This window comes from Heptranchias perlo, chromosome 7, assembly GCF_035084215.1.
Source record: "Heptranchias perlo isolate sHepPer1 chromosome 7, sHepPer1.hap1, whole genome shotgun sequence".
Taxonomy (NCBI): Eukaryota; Metazoa; Chordata; class Chondrichthyes; order Hexanchiformes; family Hexanchidae; genus Heptranchias; species Heptranchias perlo.
In genome coordinates, this window is record NC_090331.1 from 41,482,183 (window position 1) to 41,501,428 (window position 19,246).

Consider the following 19,246-nt stretch of genomic DNA (forward strand, 5'->3'; position numbering starts at 1 on the left):
GCAGGATGGGCTAGAAGGATTTGCATAATCTTAGAATAAGGGGCTGCTCTTTCAAAACTGAGATGAGGAGAAACTTCTTCACTCAGAGGGTAGTAGGTCTGTGGAATTTGCTGCCCCAGGAAGCTGTGGAAGCCACATCATTAAATAAATTTAAAACAGAAATAGACAGTTTCCTAGAAGTAAAGGGAATTAGGGGTTACGGGGAGCGGGCAGGAAATTGGACATGAATTTAGATTTGAGGTTAGGATCAGATCAGCCATGATCTTATTGAATGGCGGAGCAGGCTCGAGGGGCCGATTGGCCTACTCCTGCTCCTATTTCTTATGCTCTTATGTTACCAAGCTCTAGTACGCAGGAGCATAGGCAGGGGATAGGGTGGCCCAAGAAGCAGCTTGCCGGAGGGAGAGCTCGCATCCTAGCCTTGCTGCAGAGGGCATAGTTGAAGACTTCGAGGGCACAGCCTACATAAAAAGACTGATCGCGAGACACCAGGACCTTTTAAGTGCACTGGGCAGCGTGCCAATGAGCTTGTGTACAATAGCGCAGAGCTTGATGAAGGGCCAAATGTAGGCAGACCCACTGATAGGAATATAGGAACATAGGAACAGGAGTAGGCCATTTAGCTCCTCGAGCCTGTTCCGCCATTCAATGATCTGTGACCTAACTCCAAATACCCGCCTTAGCCTTATATCCCTTAATACACTGGGTTAACAAAACTCCAAATACCTGCCTTAGCCTTACATTCCGTAATACATTGGGTTAACAAAAATCAATCAATCTCAAAATTAATAATTGAGCTAGCATCAACTGCGATTTGCGGAAGTGTTCTCCAAACTTCTGTCACCCTTTGCGTGTAGTCCTTGTGCCTGTTCAGATTGGAGGATCCAAGCAGGCCCTGGGTACAAATTTTGTGGCCTCCCAGAAAGCAAAGGTTCTTTCTTTCCTAGGGCTGGCAGGAAGACTGCTGCTTTTGCACAGCAGCCAGGAGACCCTGAAGCTGACAGCCAGGCTACAGTTACATCTGATCGCCCACTTTTATTGAGGTTCAATTTAAAATATTACATAGAATTACATAGAATGTATAGCACAGAAATAGGTCATTCGGCCCAGTCAGGTCCAAGCCGGTGTTTATGCTTCACATGAGCCTCCTCCCACCGTTCTTCAGCTAATCCCATCAACATATCTTTCTATTCCTTTCTCCTGCATTTGTTTATCTAGCTTCCCCTTAAATGCATCTATGCTAGTTGCCTCAACTACTCCTTGTGGTAGCGGGTTCCACATTCTAACCACTCTCTGCGTAAAGAAGTTTCTCCTGAATTCCCTATTGGATTTATTAGTGACTAGTTTTGATACACTCGTGGGACAGCTTCCCATTGAATGAGTGCATGTTTCGAGTTTTTATGTTGCTTGTCTACGTTGCAATATCCAGCTTCACCACAGCCAAGTTGGGCCGGCTGTTAGTGAATCACAGGTACTTAAGGTAGGGAGGAGGAGTTGATCTGTGATTGGGAAAACAGACGTTACCGCCAGGTTCACTTGGCATGGAATCCACCATAACAGAGAGACGCGCCTGAGCTAGTGTCGTTTGGTTAGCGGCCTTGCTTGCCGATTACCCATGATCACCATCTGATGGTTGCGCTTTATTACTAACTATCACACATCAGACAACGTAGCATAACATAACTGAATTAACATGTAACGTATTTACAGAGAGTCCGATTAGCAGCTCTTTAGTTGACCCATCAACGATGTCATTTCAGTGTCTGTACTAGCGACTCTTGTTTCGGGGACCCCCCGCGGGGTTGCTTCTATTCTGGTTTCCATACCCACTGAACTGGGGATTGATTTGTCCATCGGCTCTCCTCTCGGAACGCCTTCCTTGAGGTTCTGTGGAGCTCTCTTCGACATCACCGGCTGAGAACTACTTTCGCGGTCCCCTGATCTTCAGATTCGACTGACAGTCCGTTCCAGTACAGTCTTCCACGATTTGGTTTACAGCTGGGCACTTGTAGATCTTGACTTGTTGCCATCCTCTATCTAGGTCAACTTGATGGAGGTACGTGATGCTAGAACTGCAGGAGTCAGTCTAGCGGTGCAGCTTTTGTATTTTACGCCTTGGTTAGCTGCCACCAAACGGCGGGGAGGATTTTTGCCCGGTACCAATCCCAACCGGCCGTGAGCGAACTCACATATTTTTGTTTTAGAGGGTGCCCCTCCTGAGGGAGTGTGATCTCCGTCAGATCACCCTTTGTGCATTCTTTGAGCAGTCGAAACAGCCACATATCGTATGGAGGCTGGCGGGAACACGACTCACTGTGACCGAGAAGACACAAGGCAATCACAGTTACAGTAAGACTTCACCAAATGAGTGCTAGTTTGGTCACGATTTAACAGCAGAGCTGCATGACTACAGCTACCATCCTACTGTAACCGGACTTACTAAAACAAACACCCATTGAGGGCAAGTTGTTACCCCCAACTTTTGGTTCCACACCAGGCATCTGCCTGGGCTCTTGCCTGAACAGGTCAAGAGAGAAATCGCTTACCTCCGCGGATCTACGCAGATCACCCTTCAAGCAAGTTCTTTGAGCAGCCCATTCAGCCAATGATGTTATGTTATTTCCAGCGGGATCATGTGGAGGCACAGCTCGCTGTGACCGAGAAATTACAAGACTATCACAGCTACAGCAAACAGACGGCAAAACTCCGAGACCACCTACTAAGGCCTCAGAGAGTCATAGTTACTCTTATATTTATGGCCCTTAGTTCTGGTCTCCCCCGCAAATGGAAACATCTTCTCTACGTCTACCCTATCAAACCCTTTCATAATCTTAAAGAGCTCGATCACCCCTCAGTCTTCTCTTTTCTGGAGAAAACAGCCCCAGTCTGTTCAATCTTTCCTGATAGGTATAACCTCCCAGTGCTGGTATCATCCTAGTAAATCTTTTTTGCACTTTCTCTAGTGCTTGTTTATCTGATTAGATGGTTTAAACAAAAGTGTGAATTGGGACGAAAATAAATAAGCAATTTCCTGAATAGTGGAGTGGCCAAGTTATTTGGACAAAATTGGTAAACTTAGCACTGGTTTTGAATTGAGACTTTAAAAACATGATTGATTTAGTAGGATGCCTGCGCTAGAGAGTTGAACAACTTGCGAGGTTCTACTACATTTGTGTTGTACGTATCATTCATTGAATTGCACAAACCACTTCAGATTGTAATAGAGAAAACAACAGTTCTAAATTTTCTGATTAATAATATTTTATTTATCGTAATAGGTTTCTAGTTGCTGAAGTAAAAAATATTTATTCTTCTCATGTTTTCAAAATCTTTTTTGTCACATTTGCAGTTTACATGTATTGTGGACTGTTCAGCACAGTGGATGTTCATTCTCCTGGGTGGAACTGTAACTAATCCCCTGGACTGCTCAGTCCAACTTAGTACCCTTATCTCATTGGGGTCCCGATGACAACATTTTCACAGGGAAAGTCTCCTGCTTACAGTTCATTGCAAAATCACAATTATTCTTACACAAAAATGTTTCATGAATATCAATTTTCGTTGAAAGATTATGCGTTGCTCTATTGTGATATTCAGAGAGGTCATGGGACATACATCGATGTTCAGCAATGTATTCACCACTCATTTTTATTGATGAAATGCTTCCATATAAATAATGCATTGTAGTAACTCATTGCCATATCCTGCATGACAATATGAATATAAACTTTCAGTCAGTCCTGGTCTGAGTGTGATGTCTGACTTGCATGGAGTCGTCGAGCATGGCATTGAAATGCCCAGCACTTTAAAACAACTCTCCAGAGAATTACTTTAATGGAAATGAGGATCCCTTTAAATACCACTGCTGCAGCCTGCTTACTCAGTGTTCCCACTGTGTTTTGCTGGGCAGGCTCAAGAGTGATTAAATCAAATGCTCCCAGGCACCATTTAAGTAAACGGGTTCTAATACAAGTGCAGAACTCCTATTTAAATATTTTAATGAGCCCAGCATTCATTTCCAGCGTTCCAAGAAGTGCCTTAATCTATATGGTGGCTGCCGCATTTCATGCACACTTCTGGCACAGGATGTCCTATCCCAAAATTGGTATGTTGAATGTCCATTTAGCACCTGAAAACTGAGCAAAATGCAATTGAATTTCTACCCTAATTATTTTATATATAAAAGGTATAACACTCCACTTTAACTGGAGCAGGACATCTCGTGGCATATGCTGTTAGTTAGGCTTGTTCGTGCACGTTTAGGTTTGTAAAAATATTTGTCCACGAAATTGCTGGAAATATGAGCTGATAACGGCATAGCGAGGGCATCTGGGACCTTGGAGAACAACAGGACAAACAGTGTAGCTCCTTAATCAATGAGATTAAAGGATTGAGAAATAAAGAGGAAGTACTGAGAATCTGTGGATTACTCCCAGTGCCACATGCTGGTGAATATAGGAGCAGTAAGATAAGACAGGTTAACACATGGCTGGAAAAATGGTGCAGGAGGGAGATTCCTGGGGCAGTGGGACCTGTTCTGGGGCAGAAGGGACTTGTACAAGATGGACAGGTTGCATCTCAACAGGGCTGGGACAAATGTCCTTGCAGGGAGGTTAACTAGTGTTATGGGGGAGGGTTTAAACTAATTTGGCAGGGGGGAGGGGCACCAGGATGAAGTATTAGAGATGAGATACAAGGTGCATAGAGGACTGGGAGAGGCAAACAGTATTAGAATAAAGAGTAGTTCAGAAATAGGGAGGGTCAAACTGGAGGAAAAATGCAAGGCAGACTGAGATGGGTTTATAGTGCATGTGCGTAAATACACGGAGCATGGTAAATAAGGTTGGTGAGCTGCAGGCTCAAGTAGGCACATGGGATTATAATATAGTGGCAATTTCACTGGCTCAAATAAGGGGAAGAATGGGCACTTAATAATCCTGGCTACAATGTATTCAGGAAAGATAGGGAAGGAAAAAAAGGAGGGTGGTGGCAGTATTGATCAAAGACATTGTTACAGCACTAGAAAGAGATGAGGTACTTGAGGGTTCAAAGACAGAATCTATTTGGTTAGAATTAAGGAACAATAGAGGAACTATTACACTGCTGGGTGCATACTATAGGCCACCAAATAGTGGGAAGGAGATAGATGAGCAAATTTGCAGGCAAATTGCAGAAAGATGCAAAAACTTTAGAGTAATGATAATGGGGGACTTCAATTATCCTAATATAGACTGGAAAAATAACAGTGTAAAGGGCAAGAGAGGGGGAGGAATTCCCGAAAGTGTACAAGAGAACTTTCTTGATCAGTATGTTTCTAGCCCAACGAAGTAAGCAACAGCACCAACTTGCATTTATATAGCGCCTTTAACGTAGTAAAACGTCCCAAGGTGCTTCACAGGAGCGATTATCAAACGAAATTTGACATTGAGCCACATAAGGATTTATTAGGACAGGTGTCCGAAAGCTTGATCAAAGGTAGGTTTTAAGGAACATCTTAAAGGAGGAGAGAGAGGTAGAAAGGTGGAGAGGTTTAGGGAGGGAATTTCAGAGCTTGGGCCTAGGCAGCTGAAGGCACGGCCGCCAATGGTAGAGCAATTAAAATCGGGGATGAGCAAGAGGCAAGAATTGGAGGAGCACAGAGATCTTGGAGAGTTCTAGGGCTGAAGGAGGTTACAGAGATGGGGAGGGGCGAGGCCATGGAGGGATTTGAAAACGAGGATGATAATTTTAAAATTGAGGTGTTCCCGGACCGGGAGCCAATGTAGGTCAGCGGGCATAGGTGTGATGAGTGAACGGGACTTGGTGCAAGTTAGAATATGGGCAGCAGAGTTTTGGATGAGCTCAAGTTTATGAAGGGTGGAAGATGGGAGGCCGGATAGGAGAGGATTGGGATAGTCCAGTCTTGAGGTAACAAAGGCATGGATGAGGGTTTCAGCAGCAGATGAGCTGAGGCAGGGGTGGAGACGTCCTATGTAACAGAGGTGGAAGTAGGCGGTCTTGGTGAAACGGAGATGTGGTCAGAAGCTCATCTTAGGATCAAATAGGACGCCAAGGTTACAAACGGTCTGGTTCAGTCTCAGACAGTGGCCAGGGAGAGGGATGGAGTCGGTGGCTAAGGAACAGAGTTTATGGCTTCAGTCTTCCCAATATTTAGTTGGAGGAAATTTTTACATATCCAGATGTTGGACAAGCAGTGCAACAAATCAGAGACAGTGCAGGGGTCTATGGAGGTGGTGGTGAGGTAGAGCTGGGTGTCGTCAGCATGCATGTAAAACTTGACGTGTTTTTGGATGGTGTCGCCGAGGGGCAGCATGTAGATGAGAAAGAGGAGGGGGCCAAGGAGAGATCCTTGAGGGATTCCAGAGGTAACAATGCAGGAGCAGGAGGAGATGCCATTGCAGGTGATTCTCTAGCTACAACTGGATAGAATCAGGCAAGTGCAGTCCAATCCAACTGGACGACGGAGGAGAGGCATTGGAGGAGGATGGTGTGGTCAACCATGTCAAAGGCTACAGACAGCAGTGCTGGATCTAGTTCTGGGGAATTAAGTGGGATAAATGGAGCATGTTTCAGTGGGAGAGCATTTGGGAAACAGTAATCACAATATCATTAGGTTTAGAGTAGTTATAGAAAAGGACAACGAAAAATTAAATGTGAAAATACTTAACTAGAGGAGAGCTAATTTCAATGAGTTGGAAAGGGATCTGGCCCAGGTGGATTGGAATCAAAGATTGGCAGGTAAATCAGTAAATGAACATTGGGAGACCTTCAGAGATTAGCGGGTAACATAATAGGAAACCCAAAAGTCTTTTATAAACGTACAAATAGTAAAAGAATAGTCAAAGGAAGGGTGGGGCCAATTAGGGTCCAAAAAGGAGATCTTCTTGTGGAGGCAGAGGGCATGGCTGAAGTACTAAATAAGTACTTTGCATCTGTCTTCACTAAAGAGGATGCTGCCAATATCACAGTAGAGGAGGACGTAGTAGAAAAATCAGATAGGATAGAAAAATAGATAAAAAGGAGGTAGTTAAAAGGTTGGCAGCAATCAAAAGTCATCTGGTCCGAATGGGCCTGCATCCTCGGTTGCTGAGGGAAGTAAAGGTGGAAATTGCGGAGGCTCTGGCCACAATCTTCCAATCCTCCTTAGATATGGGAGTGGTGCCAGAGTACTGGAGAATTGCAAATGTTACACTCCTGCTCAAAAAATGGGAGAGGGTTAAACATGCCAACTATAGGCCAGTCAGCCTAATGTCAGTGGTGGGGAAACTTTTAGAGACATTAATCTGGGACAAAATTAATTGGCACTTGAAAAAATATGGGTTAATAAATGAAAGCCAGCACGGATTTGTTGAAGGCAATTCGTGTTTGACTAACTTGATTGAGTTCTTTGATGAAGTACCCGAGAGGGTTGATGTGTATATCAACTTTCAAAAGGCGTTTGATAAAGTACCACATAATAGACCTGTTAGCAAAATTCAAGCCCATGAGATTAAAGGAACAGTGGCAGCAGCAGCGTGGATACGAAATTGGCTAAGGGACAGAAACCAGAGATTAGTGGGTAAACGGTTGTTTTTCAGACTGGAGGAAAGTGTGCAGTGATGTCCCCCAGGGGCCGGCATTGCTCTTTTTGATATATATTAATGACCTGGACTTGGGTACACAGGGCATAATTTCAAAGTTTGCAGATGACATGAAACTCAGAAATGTAGTAAACAGTGAGGAGGATAGTAACAGACTTCAGGAGGACATAGACAGACTGGTGGAATAGGCAGGCACATGGCAAATGAAATTTAATGCAGAGAAGTGTGAAGTGATTCATTTTGGTAGGAAGAATGAGGAAAGGCAATATAAACCAAATGGTACAATTTTAAAGGGGGTGCAGGAACAGAGAGACCTGGGGATGTACGTACACAAGTTTCTGAAGGTGGCAGGACAAGTTGCAAAGGCTGTTAAAAAGGCATATGGGATCCTTGGCTTTATAAATAGTGGCCTAGAGTACAAAAGCAAGAAAGTTATGCTAAACTTTTACAATACACTGGTTAGGCCCCAGCTGGAGTATTGTGTCCAATTCTGGGCACCACACTTTAGGAAGGATGACAAGGCCTTAGAGAGGGTGCAGAAGAGATTTACTAGAATGGTACCAGGGATGAAAGACTTCAGTTATGTGGAAAGACTGTAGAAACTCAAGTTATTCTCATTAGAGCAGAGATTTGACAGAAGTGTTCAAAATCATGGATGGTTTTGATAGAGAAAATAAGGAGAAACTGTTTCCAGTGGCAGTAGGTCGCTAATCAGAGACACAGATTTAAGGTAATTGGCAAAAGAACCCGAGGTGACATGAGGGGAAAAAAAATTAGACAGAGAGTTGTTATGATCTGGAATGCACTACCTGAAAGGGTAGTGGAAGCAGATTCAATAATAACCATCAAAAGGAAATTGGATAAATACTTGTAGTGAAAAATATTGCAGGGCTATGGGGTAAAAGCAGGGGAGTGGGACTAATGGATAGCTCTTTCAAAGAGCTGGCACAGGCATGATGAGCTGAATGGCCTCCTGTGCTGTATGATTCTAGAAGGATACTAAATTAGACATGATATGGAGATGCCGGTGATGGACTGGGGTGGACAAATGTAAGGAATCTTACAACAGCAGGTTATAGTCCAACAATTTTATTTTAAAATCACAAGCTTGTGATTTTAAAATAAAATTGTTGGACTATAACCTGCTGTTGTAAGATTCCTTACATTTGATACTAAATTAGAGTGGGTGAATTCAATGTCAAATCAGGTACAGAATGAAAAATAAAGAGAGGAAAAGAAAGATTGGATTAAAAGAGAGAGAAAAAAGGAACAGAAAGGAAAAGTAAGAAATAAAAATTATTAATTTTAAATTTAACATTTTTAAAATCTCCTAAAGCAATTCACAGCCTGAAGGAATGAGACTCCATGCTTATAATTGTTCACTTTCTGGGCAAGAGAGGTTGATTGACAGTCATTAACAATTATCATGTTGTTAAAAAGGTACTTATACCGCTGTTAATTACTAGACTTAATTTTCTGTGGTGAGTTTAATGGGCAATTAGTGTGCAAATGCAGCAACTTCATGAAAATCACAGGGAGGTTAAGGGTGAGATGCCGTTTCTGTAAAGCTAACAGCGGAGTGGCGCAAATTGGCCAGCAACTTGAGGTGATTCGCAAATCACGGATTATCTCTTCCTCGCTACAAGTTGCTGGCCGATCTGTGCATTAATAATGGCGTACGTCGTTCAGACGCTGTTATTTTTTCAGCAATATCTGGGCCATTAGGTAGTGGTGGGTTGAGGAAACCTGACTTACCCCAAAGGGATCATTTATAGTGTGGCCCTCTGATTAGAGAATGGCAATTTTAAAATCATTACAGTTTAAAATTAACATTAAAAAAGAAAACATGCAAGTGGCAGCTTTAGTTAGTGGCTGCAGTCTAATACAGTTACTAAGTTTTGTGATAGATGTTCTTGTTTTCTCTCATAGGGGAGTATTTGTTCTGTTCATTATTTGTAATGCAATCATAAACATATTCTTTATATCCAAGTTTACGATTTTACAAATGGTGAAGAGATTTTTCTTCACAATCTCCAGGTCAGGTCCGAGCAAACTGAAAATGAGTTGTAGTGTTGTGGTATTACCACCAGGTGTCTGGAGATAAAAATGTGTTACTGTATTGTAGGTCTTAATCTTTTCTGAGATTGGTGCAACTATTACAATTTGATTTCAGCTTTATAATAATTGTAATTCTAAACTTTTTATGCAGTTGCTGAGATTTTATGTAGAATTATTTTTTGATGATGGCACCTATGTGTCCTCATAGGCACTTTATTTTGGCTAACACTGGTAGATTTGCAATTAATAGAGAACACGCAAGCAAAATACAGTCCGGCCACCATTTTATTTCATTTATATTCTTAATCAGATATTCATTCATTTCTTGTAAAAGGAGTTACTGAACATGGGATTAAATGTTTTTGATAGAAGCCTATCCCATATATCTATTACTGTATAGGGAACAAAAATCTGACCTCTACTCTCACATAGAGCTGGTTAACTTTGTATTCATAGGATTGAGTTCTCCTCACTTTGGCAGGTTAGCGGTGGGGCGGGACTTCCACTAAACATTCCCCACGAAACCCATATCATCCATGCAGGGTGAGTTAGGAGCACTAATACTGCTTTTCAGTGGGCAGCCACTGCTGGGAGAGAGGGAAATTCAGTGCTGCTGCAGCCTTCAAAAGAGTGAGAAGGGTTCAAATGTAGGCACTGAGGGAAGTAAGCCCTATATGAGGGTGATTCAGGCTGTATGGAGGGAGATAGAAACTGTCAGTACAACTTACACCACCCCAAAAGACCATAAAGAGTGCATACAAATTACTAGAGGAATAGAATACAAAAGAAGGGAGGTAATGTTAAATTTATATAGAACCTTGGTTAATGTGCAGTTCTGGTCTCCATACTACAAAAAGCATATCGAAAATGCAGAAAAAATTTACAAGGATGTTGCCAGAATTGAAAGGATGCAACTTTTAGGAAAGGTTAAGCAGGCTGGGGCTCTTTTCTCTTAAATAACCCTCTTGCATGTACATTAACCACTGTTGAAGACTCACTATGTGAGTAGTGAGGCTGGAGGTGGTGAAGGTGTGAACAGAGAGTAAGGGAGCAGTATTCTTACCTTGACAACTCTGGAAAGTTGTCATGAAATCTCTCATCCCTGGAACCATTCTGCACCCTCTCTAAGGCCTTGACATTCTTCCTAAAGTGTGGTGCCCAGAATTGAACACAATACTCCAGCTGAGGCCTAACCAGTGTTTTATAATGGGTTAGCATAATTTTCTTGCTTTTGTATCCTATGCTTCTATTAATAAAGCCCAGGATCCCATATGCTTTTTTAACAGCCTTCTCAATTTGTCCTACCACCTTAAAAGATTTGTGTGTGTGCACCCCCATGTCTTTCTGTTCCTCTCTGTTCCTGCACCTCCTTTAAAATTGTACCATTTCGTTTATATTCTGTCTCCCTATCTCACACACACACACACACACACACACACACACACAGAAATAAGCAATAATAATCAGTTTTTCTGTCAACCAAACAGGTAAGATAATTAAAAATCAAACTTTTGTTTGAAAATTCAACTAACATAAACACTCTCTCCTTCCCCCTCTCTCTCTCATACCAACATATGAAAAAGAACAGGAAAAGACCAATTGGCCCATCAAGCCTATTCCATCCAAACATGGTGCAACCAGCATGTACCATCAACCCATCTCCCCCCACTGCAGATGTGCAATCTCCTGAGAGAGGTAAAATACCAAGAAAGAACTTTATGTAAATTTTGAAAAAAACTCTGGCAGTAAAGCAAGCTTCAGAAGACCATGGTAACTGGTGTCACTAGTCCCATCTAACCTGCCTATCTTCTACAACCTGAGATGTCTTCAACTCATAGGAATGCATCCAGCTCCTTTCTGAAGGTGATGTCTCTCTGCAAATATAAGTACTTCTTCGCATCTAGCCCAACCCTATGTTTTTGCAACTTGTACTGCTCTATACAGTTCACATCTACTCTATACAATGACCATAATTACGCTACCTCGCAAAATCAGAAGCAAGGAGGGAGTGGTGTCTGGTACTAATAAGAAATCGATGCTTCATAATCATAGCTTGTTTGTATACTAGATCCCTGAGATCTGAGTCTTTTGGCTTCTCAGCTGGGGGCATTCATTTCTCCATTCTCTATGGAGGAATGGCACTCTCCCTCTCTTTCACTCCCATGTCCAATTTCACTTTAGTGCTCAGTGCTTCAACCAGTGGCAGCCGTTTTGACTCACTAGCTACTTACTTCTGAGAGGGTGACACAGGTTAGTACTTGGGCAGATAAGATACCATAATATTTATTGCCCATCCCTAGTTGTCCTGAGAAGGTGGTGGTGGACAACTAAGTGGACCACTTGCTAGGCCACTTCAGAGGGCAGTTAAGAGTCAACCACATTGGTGTGAGACTGGAGTCACATATAGGCCAGACCAGGTAAGGACAGCAGGTTTCCTTCCCTAAAGGATACGAGTGAACCAGTTGGGTTTGGCCCTTGAAGAAATAGTTGCTAAGCTTAAGATGATTACAGTACTTTCAAAAAGCATTTGAAGCTGAGACTACATAAGATGAGTCTTGTCCAGCCTTTACCAACTTTCTGTTGCCACCTCACCACCAACCTTGCCTCTCCTGTTTGCCTATTCTGTCAAAGGCCTTTTCCTGCAGACTCAGAATTTTGCACAATGGCTCTTGTATTTCTCATGCGATGGTTATGGACGAGCTTTTTCTTTGGAAGGAGAGAAGAGAATGTTAAAGTCATGTGAGTAGCATGGATACATATGCATGCATGCCATGCTAAGATCATGAAATGAAGTATCCCTGAAGACTAGCTCCCCCACCACCACCATACGCCCAGTAATGAACGCTCCCAAATTTCTAGGGCCTTACATTTTCTCTGCTACCTCTTTACCAAATCCACATAAGAATGTCACTCCACACACATCAACAGCAGTACCAAAAGTTATTTAATGTGAATATTTACAAAGTATCTCCAAACTTATTTCTTGCTCCCAGAGTGCTTCCCACTGTTACTAGTTGGTGAATAATATAGTCACCTAACTATTTTCGTGCTTCTTCATAGTGGGTCCTGTATCAGGAGCATGTGTGGTGACTGGCAACTGTATTTCCACAAGAGGCTCTTGGGATCTGTGGGGCCTGCATCAGGTTGTTTCTTTTTATTCTCTGGTGTGGATGTTGCTGGCAAGGCTGGCATTTATTATTTGCCCTTGAGAAGGTGGTGGGCATTCTTCTTGAACTGTTGCAGTCCATGTGGTGAAGGTACTCCTAAAATGCTATTACGTAAGGAGTTCAAGGAGTTTGACCCAGCGACAATGAAGGAACAGTGATATATGTCCACATCAGGATCATGTGTGACTTAGGGAGGAACTCGGAGGTCACGGTATTGCCATGCACCTGCTGCCTTTGTCCTTCTTGGTGGTGAAGATCGAAGGTTTGGGAGATGCTGCCGACGAAGCTTTGGTGAGTTGCTGCAGTACATCCTGCAGTACACATTGTAGCCACGGTAGACTGGTGATGGAGGGGTGGATTGCTTTGTACAACTTTATTATTACTTCTTTACTCTTATATTGTGTACCCCATTCACCTCTTTCATGGCTTTATCTACCTGCACTTGCACATTCAAGAAATTATGTTTTGTATCTCTCAGTGTCGCTGTTCATTCACACCATTCAGTATCTTTCCACTGTACTCCGATTTCTTGTTTTTCCTTCCAAAATTCATTACCTCACAATTCTCTGTAACCTTATATATTATATATATATAATATATGTAAGCACTGGCCCCTAGGGTATACCATTTCCAACCCTTCTCCAATCTGAACAACACTCACTAACTTCAACTATTTCTTTCCTGCCCGTGCAACTGCATTTCCTGAATTTTTGTAACAAGCCTCCTGTGAGACAACCAATCAAACTACTCAAAATCCAAAAACACCATGGCCCATATTTTAACTGGGATCAGTTTTTGGTGGGTGAGTTTTGATATCAGTTCAAAACTCACCCACTGTAACAAAAATGAGGCCTGAGCTATTTTAAATCCTGGGCTTCATCTAAATGCCACCTGCGAACTTCCCACCCATTTGGGGCAGGAAGTCTTCGGGAAGCAAATTCACACAGCCCAGAGGCCCACCAGCCAAGAGTAGGTAAGTCGACAGGATCAACTGTTAACTGTAATTTGGAGGAGGGACACGATCGCAGCAGGTGCGCCTAAGATTTCCTTGTGGGACCCGGAGGAGCACACCTGCTCCTCCCGGCCCCATGAGGACATTTAAAAAAAAATTTAAACTCACATAAAGAGTCACCCACTATGCTTACACAGCAATCTATATCCCTGTAAATTTACCTCCCACTCTGTATCATTATTTAGCCAAGTGACTGTGTTGCTCATAATGTAACAATAACAACAACAACAACTTGCATTTATATAGCGCCTTTAACGTAGTAAAATGTCCCAATGTGCTTCACAGGAGTGCTATCAAACAAAATTTCACACCGAGCTACAAAAGGAGGTAGTAGGACAGATGACCAAAAGCTTGGTCAAAGAGGTAGGTTTTAAGGAGCATCTTAAAGGAGGAGAGAGAGGTAGAGAGGCGGAGAGGTTTAGGGAGGGAATTCCAGAGCTAAGGGCCTCGGCAGCTGAAGGCATGGTCGCCAATGGTGGAGCGATTAAAATCGGGGATGTACAAGAGGCAAGAATTGGAGGAACACAGAGATCTTGGAGGGTTCTAGGGCTGAAGGAAGTTACACAGAAAGGGAGGGGCGAGGCCATGGAGGGATTTGAAAACAAGGATGAGAATTTTAAAATCGAGGCATTCCCGGACGGGGAGCCAACTTAGGTCAGCGAGTACAGGGGTGATGGGGGAACGGGACTTGGTGCGAGTTAGGATACGGGCAGCAGAGTTTTGAATAAGCTCAAGTTTATGGAGGGTGGAAGATGGGAGACCATTGGAATAGTCCAGTCTAGAGATAACAAAGGCATGGTGAGGGTTTCAGCAGCAGATGAGCTGAGGCAGGGGTGGAGACAGGTGATGATACCAAGGTGGAAGTAGGCAGTCTTGGTGATGGAGCGGATATGTGATCAGAAGCTCATCTCAGGGTCAAATAGGATGCCAAGTTTATGAACGGTCTGGTGCAGCCTCAGACAGTGACCAAGGAGAGGGATGGAGTCGGTAGCTAGAGAATGGAGTTTGCAGCAGGGACCAAAGACAGTGGTTTTGCTTTTCCCAATATTTAGTTGGAGGAAATTTTTACTCATTGGACAAGCAATGTGACAAATGAGAGACAGTGGAGGGGTCGAGGGAGGTGGTCGTGAGGTAGAGCTGGGTGTCGTCGGCGTACATGTGGAATCTGATGAGTTTTCGGAAGATGTTGCCAAGGTGCAGCATGTAGATGAGAAATAGGAGGGGGCCAAGGATAGATCCTTGTGGGGCTCCAGAGGTAATGGTGCAGGAGCACCCTTGTTAGCATAGTCTTCAAGATCTTCAATACTTGGCATTTGCATATAGAAGTTTAAGGATTCCATTACCCGTTATACCTCAGCCTGACATGTCCTTTAGTTATATTTTCCCTCTTTACAGTTATATCCATACACTGCAAACCCTTGCCTACTCTTTACACCATTCATTCCTCTGTGCTGTGATTTCTGTGCTCCCTATTCTGTCTTGTTCCAATATCCACTATTCTATTCATGATAAAGTCTGTAATTGCCTCTCTCCCCTGTTGCACTAATTTAAATCCACCCCAGTTGGTTCAGATGAAACCTATTCTTACTGAAAAGCTTTCTCATTCCCTGGAAGTTGACTCAATGTCTAAGAAATCTGAAGCCTTCCCTCCAACACCATACCTCAAGGCACAGATTTGTATACCTCATCTGTCTCTCCTTATCTGGTGCAGCACATGTTACTGAGATTTGTAGCAAGCTGAAATTACTACCCTGGAGTTGTCGAAAACTTAAACTTAATATTACTTATTATATACAACTCCCAAACACTTAATTCAGACAAGCAAGAATTTATTAAGAAACTTGTACAAGTGGAAGTGTACCTCAAACAATGGTTGAGGCTACGTCTTCGCTGAGTTCAAGAAACAGCTCACGTTTATACAGTTTAGTAACGACGCCCACCTGTCATAGAATATGGGCGTACACGTACATTCTTTATTGGTTCAGGTAGTTAGTCAATCAAAATAGGGAACCCACCCTCTGGTTCCCATGGCCGTCTCGATATTTTGGACACAGGCCTGGGAAAATGCTTTTCCCTAAGAAACTGTCTTTATTATCAGTAAGTCTGTAGCTAGTCTCAAGGCTATATGGTCATTCATTTCTGTTAGTCAGACAGTTATCAGCATGAGAGAGCTCAAAATAATTACACAATTGTGCTTCTGTGTGTTTTTCATGAGAAACTATTATGTGAGCTTTAAATTGAATTAGCTGGTCAGTTAATATGGTCAAATATCCATCATGCATTTCTACATTCGTGGGTTAGGTGTATTAGAGAGAGTTAATATGGTCAGGTATCTCTTTATGCATTTCCACGTTCCCCCCCTTTTGTCCTTTATAAAGGACAATATTCTAGTAGAGCATTATTCCAGCTAGACGTTCAAACTCTTCCTGCACCTCATCTTTTGCCACCCCTACTTGCACCATCAAATTTGTGGACGCTATATGTGTACCCAGATTGGACATCATAACACAGCAACATTTGAATAAGCAACAGGCTATAAGAATTATAACAACGAATATGACTAACCCTTGAACTAGAGAAGTCCCAATAGAACCTAGCCATGTTTCATCAATACGCCTTTATACTCTTATCTCTTCTCAGGAACAGACTCCTTCTAAACATTTCTCAAGTAAGCTGGGAATGTCCTTGGTCAGCTAAACCTGTCCATGTTAGTTTGAAAAGGGCTAACATCGTTAAATATCCCATGGTGCTTTATATTTTGTTTCCAGCCTAACAAGACTGAATGGTACCTTTCAGACCATTTTATACCGGTGAATTGGGGCCCTCCCCTTTATATCCCTTAATCCAAATTTTATCCCTACAATATCCCCCCTTGGGCTCTTGGCTGAGCCCAAGATAGCCAACCTTTATCCGTCACCAATGGTTGCCCATAGGTATGCCCTGCTCAGTGTTGCCCTCTTGCAAGCACCTAGGCATCCCCTAGATATTTACATATGCAAGATGCTGTACCTCATCTTAACCAGGTTCCCTTCGTGTTGGCCACCAGTCCGGTGGAAGAGAGGCAGAGCATCTGATAATCCTATCAAACTATGATTGTCTCCCCTTTTACATGCACCTTACCCTAGCGGGTGCTACTCCCGGTACCATTAAGATGTGTCCTTAGTTGAAATCACAGAGACAATGAGGACATTCTCACCCAGGCTCTGTTTTACTACCTTTGCCAAACCCTTCATCTTCTGCTTACGACATTTATTACATGTCATAAAAATCAAGAAGCATATTACAACAAACTGCACTACGACTAATACATGTGAAATTAATCTAATCTAAGGATGGATCTGTATATTCAGTCCCCAATTCCAGAGGTCATCCCACCAAGTGGTGACTTTAATTTGGTCAATGTCATGCTTAATGTTTTTATTGTTCTGTTGTAGGTTATAATAAACCTTCTAGGAGAGACGTATCTCCATTCGCAATGCTTTCAAGTATTCAGGCAACGGGGGTATCAAATACCCAAATGTGTCCTGATATTCTTTTAAGTCCTTTTTGACATCCTCAGAAACTTGTACGGTGGTGAGGTTATGCCGGTGTATCTCTACCAGTTCCTCGGGTCCAATCCGAACTGGGACTTAGGAATGAAGCAGAACTCTGGACTTAAAATATCACAAGTTAGATTGGCATATTTAAATGTTTTCAAATTAGTTGTAACACAGTATTTGCCCTTTCCGGCATATGCCACTTGAGTGGGTTTTAGATCTGCCCCTAGGGCCTCCATGGTACAGTTAATATCCTGATTGGTACCGGTATTGTTAAACCCACACTGTGCTTCTGGGCTGTGTCCAATACTGTGTGGACATACAGTGATAGCATGTCTAGTAACACATCCCTCTAATTTTGTTCCAGCCAAATTCCCTTTAATTTTTTTTTACAGCATATGGTAACCTATTGTGATGGGATATGTGCATTCCGTCCTTCACTACCCCAATATTCTGTACTTGGTACACCTCTCGTCCCTGGGTTTCGGGTGCCATCACCAGTATTACTAGTACCAACCCTAGGAGCCCTCCTCTGTCAGGTTTACACTCCACTTGAGTGGGGTACACCCGCACCATTGCCCTGAATTGGCAAGGGGTGATGTTCTTGTTTGCTAACAGCCATTTGGAGGTACCACCTCCATCATGCCCACGGGTCAGGTTCACCCTCAGTTGTTGGTTCGTTATTCATAAGGGTACTTCCCCTGCCTGTATCTGGGCTAGGTTCTCTCATGTCTGTTCCACAATCCAGTTACCATATGTACTGCAGATATCATTAGCAGCCGCCTGCCAAGATACATTATATTCCTCTTTTATTAATTTGTTTGGGCATGTGTTTCTAGCACTGTAGCTATCTTTTGCAAATGTATGGTCAGCATTTGATCCTCAGACAATTCCTTATCTGTATTTTCATTTTTTTTTTGTAATATATCTTTAATGCGAGACCCTAAATCTCTGACCTTTTGATCTAATGTTGCCAAATCAATGGTGTTAACAACTGAGGCACTCGTATTAAAGGCAGTTGCTATATCATTTATCACAGACCTTTTACGTCTCCACATTTGTCTATCTCTTTTACGATGTCCACCTCCATTCCATGTCACGCCTTGTTTTAACACTTGAGTTAGGAGGTGTTGATATAATTGTTGAGTTTTCTTAGAACACCATGTGGGTAGGGCCGTATCGGTTAAATCTAATACTACCGGTACAAGCTCATGTTGCACGTTATCATACATTACATTCTCAATGCGAGTTATATAATTTGTCAGGGACGGTCTCCCCGCTTTGGTCAGATCTCGTATTGGAGCTACTATTCGTGAATAGTTCAAATAAAATTGAATAGTCCCAGAACTTATCGAACTTCCTTATCGTATTGTGGGCGGGGTAAATTTAAAATTGTCAATTTCCTATCTTCTGGTAGGCGTTTAGTACCCTGTGTCAGTACATAGCTCAAGTAATGGACTTTCAATTGTCCAACCTATGCTTTCTCTTCATATGATTTGTTTTACATTCACCTTTCATATCAATTTTTCACTTTAGCATTGTCTGTGTGGAAACTTATATCTCAGTCAAATTGTAGCCTTTGGCATTTCCGAGTAATTGGGTCAATTTTAATAGCATAACCTATACCAATTGTTACCTCATGTTCACCTGCGTTCTGGGCAAGCCTCAGTCAGTTCTCAACCGACTGGGTCATTCCTATCTGTTTGAACTGCTCTTGGCTGATAAGATGGCATGACAGTCTGGCTTCTTGGGATGGAAGGGGTTAACATTAACTGGCTCTCGTGGTAGCAATAATCTGACACTTCTCCCTCTGAGATGAAGTTTCATATTTCATTCTACTCCGCTAGACGCTCAGCAAATTTAACTCTTTTTTAGCTACTTGGCGATTTGGCT